Raw genomic sequence first — 3,801 nt, forward strand, 5'->3', positions numbered from 1 at the left:
TAATAATAATAATAATAATAATAATAATAACAGTAATAAAAAAATGACACTAACATAATTATGACCCGTAGGCTATACAAGCCTTGGGATGAGTTGTTCGACTCGCAATATAGAAAAACAACTTGATTTGTGAAACACAGTCGAATTCGGTCGCATTCGGTCCAATTTCGCCCAAAAGGCATTTTGCTTCTTCAAAAAGGAAAAAATTCTGGCTGGCCCCAACTGAATCAAATGAATTCGATGGGCAGCGTGCACTGGGTAGGCCTATAGTAGCTTCTCCCCTTCCAATATGAAGGGAAATGTGGCCGGCACATAATGAGTCTAACGAATTCAATTGGCAGTGTGCACAAGGTATAACCATAGTATAACCACGTAGTGCACACCACAGAAATGGCAATCGATTAATTCTACTGTGGCCTTCACAATCAAACGTGTTTGTTTTTCAAGGTCTCGCGTCAAATCGGTAGCACTGTACCAGAATGGTAACTTTCCCCCCTCCTTTGAGGAACACATCGCCGGCCCCGACCGTTCTATTGAATCTCATTGGCCCCATAAAACCAAACTCGACTTAATTCAACTGTGACGTTCAAAATAGAAACGTTTTCTTTTCACGAACCGAAACCAAAAGGCGACCTGAACATTAGGACACACAAAATAAGAATCGGACAAGACCCACTTGTTGTTGGTAGACAACAGGTGCATTTGGTTAATATCGTACTTCCCGCGCAGACCACTTTTTTCAGTGCCTGGGCACCTACAATTTGTCCAAGGAGACAAGGTCGCAATTTTGACCCCTTGCTGGCTTTGGTTACCACTATCTACAAGAAACTGTTTCCTGATCTTTCTATGGCGCATGGACAGGAAAATTTGCTATTCCCAATGCCCATGTTTCAAAGGTAGCCTAGTTTGGCCTTTAGAAGTGCCCTAAAGATATCAAGGCAGCAGCCTTGACCTAACGGACGCAGGAAATCCCTCGCAACAATGTTTACCAAACAGCCTGTTAACTGGTTCTCTCTTTATCTCTATCCCCCCCCCCAAAAAAAAAAAAACCCACCACACACTCCAAACCAATCTTTAATCGTTTCAGTCCCATAGAGGTTCTCAAAAGTGCTAACCTACTGTGGCTGTGGGTAAATTCAACATACATGTACTAGGTACGTTTATTTGGATTCCTACAGGCTATACGTTGTATTCACTGTTTCAATGAAAGTAAGCTTTAACAAATTACACTAACAACTATGTCACTCCCAAAATTATTCCTTGTACGTTCGCTGTCACTCGCTGTATATTTGAGTAGTTAAACAAGCAGAAATAAATGAAATTAATATGAATGTTTAATTGCGAGATGAAAAAAACAACAAAAAGCCTACGGATTTTTAATCCATAAAAAGTTAAGTGGAATTGGCTATCATATCTAGATTGGGGTATATAGTACAGGCCTATTATTATATAAAATTATAGAAAAAGTGCCACTGGATAAGAAGACACGCTGGATCATGGACTGTGTGTTTTCACAAAAATTACTTATTATGTCTTACCCTGAGCTTTATAATTTCAGCCCGTACCCCCCCTCCCCCCCAAAAAAAATAATCGGAAAAGAAATTCCTATTCTACCGCCACATATGTCGTGTTTACATCTTTGGATATCAGTTAAACTATCAATAGATGTAATTGAAAACAAGGCAACATGAATAGGCATGAAGAAATGATAACTCCTACATCCATCCCTAAAAAAAGAATCCATACTCACATTTATTCTAATAATTTAATATGTGCACCTCAGACTTCGGCAGATGTTTCACCATCGTACGTAGAGGACCTGAGTTCAATTCCCCTAGGGGGAGAATGTTTATCGAGTATCTCCATCTTTCTACTAGGACGTTATGACATGTATCCCTCTCAGCCTGGGTTAGCCCTGACGGGCTGGGTCGAGCCCCGCCTATAAAAGAACGAAATAAAATATAATACATGCATATTCAACGGTGAAAAGAACAAATAATCGTTTAAATATCTAGGATATTATAATATGATCAAATCTGATGCCAAATGTTCCACAAAAATAAAACAAAGAATTAAAATGTCAAAAGTTAGTTTCAATAACACAAGCTCAACCTTGAAAAACAGAAACAGCTCAATGACTTAACCTTTTAGTAAGCGTTTTACGGCACTTGCTACACAATTAGATCATATAAGTGCCAACGATTAGAGGTGTTGGAGCGTAACAAACACATTTTTAAAAAAGAGGAGAGGTCAGGACAATAAATATTTGATAGGATCGAAGGAGCAAACCATACCAGAACACCCACCAATCATCCGCAACTCAAAGTAAAAATTCTAAACGGTTATACGTGTTCAACGCTGGACAGTCACTAAAAACAGTGAACATAAACAGAAGCTACAGATAGATGGTCTCTTAGAGATTGTTGAGACGTTCTTGGAAGGAAAAGTAATAAAATAAGGTAGTACTCGAAGATGTCTTCGTGGGCTGGTCTTAGATAAAAACAACCAAGAAGAGACAAATCCAGTTTCTACGACAGATGAATAGACATTAAGGCACTGGACATCTAGACCTAGCTCTCACTGGTAAAATTGAAGGCAAACGACGCAGAGGTAGACCAAGAGCAATACTTTGAAAGCCTAAACAGATGAGTGTTGGAGACAGATCAGGATAATACAGCTTTTTTGAGAGCATCCGAGAAAAGGAATGGATGGTGAACCATGACCGTCGATGTTTGTTGCAGATCTGGCAATCAATAACACACACGCGAGCGCGCGTACACACACACACGAGCGCGCGTATACACACACACACACACACACACACACACACACACACACACACACACACATACACACACACACACACATACACACACACACACATCTATTAATTATATTTAACGCACCCAGATTGAACCTAAGAGAAAGAGAGATCAATGGAGAGAGAGAGAGAGAGAGAGAGAGAGAGAGAGAGAGAGAGAGAGAGAGAGAGAGAGAGAGAGAGGAAGAGAGAGAGAAGATGGATGGGAGGGAACGCTATGGAAACATTTGTACCCAAAAGCTATTGTCGGAGGTCAGTGACCACATAGAGACTTTCACGCTTGCATAACTTCCCTGTGAACGTCCAGGCAAACCCAACACACCTGAGCGCCCGGCCCAGTCAAGTTCTGATCCTAGGTTAGCCGGCTTCCCAACACAGACCTGGCTCCACTAATGCTCCTATCTAACGGAACTGATCGATAACTGTGTGTGATAGAACGAAGAATTTCTGAAGTTGTCAGCTGTTCGATCAGCCTGAGACATTAATCTTCTATTAATCACGCAAGAAATGTGGACATACTAATTTCTATCATGACCAAGAAGCCAGAAGTTGAGGAAACCAAACGAAACAGGAGTGAATTCGTACTGGACTTTTTCTGTCGCTGGGCAGTTTGTGATAATACCCCTAGAGAAGTGCGGGGAGCCATTGCATGGGAGACCAAGAGTCACACAGACTCTCTGAAGCTATAGAAGTAAGTAAGCCGCCGTGATAATATTATTGTTCTGAGATTGAGGGTGGCTTAAAATAAACAGGTCCAACGTGTTTGATACAATCATTATAATCGAAAGCGAAATTTGACTAGGAAAGCGTGGGTTTTTAATTATGGAGAATTGCGGCTTGGCCCGCGTAGGTGATCTTCTGTTTTATTTACCTGAGAGGTTCTGTGTAAAGGTGTAAACAGCTAAAGACATCTACTTTTATATTTTAATTACGCACCTTTTACCCTCCCCCCCTCCCTGTGTTGCTCTCAGAGCAGATCA

At 40.9% G+C, this 3,801-nt stretch overlaps 1 protein-coding gene across 1 annotated transcript in view; it reads left to right on the plus strand.

Annotated features, from left to right (window-relative positions):
• Positions 1 to 3,120: 3,120 nt before the first annotated feature.
• LOC101849906 (prominin-1-A) overlaps positions 3,121 to 3,801 on the plus strand; it is a gene marked incomplete at its 3' end in the record, with an annotated part of 32,763 nt that continues 32,082 nt past the window's right edge. Inside the window, 1 exon segment of the mRNA XM_005092185.3 lies at positions 3,121 to 3,512.

The sequence above is a fragment of the Aplysia californica genome, unplaced genomic scaffold (assembly GCF_000002075.1).
Source record: "Aplysia californica isolate F4 #8 unplaced genomic scaffold, AplCal3.0 scaffold00041, whole genome shotgun sequence".
In the NCBI taxonomy this organism is placed as follows: Eukaryota; Metazoa; Mollusca; class Gastropoda; order Aplysiida; family Aplysiidae; genus Aplysia; species Aplysia californica.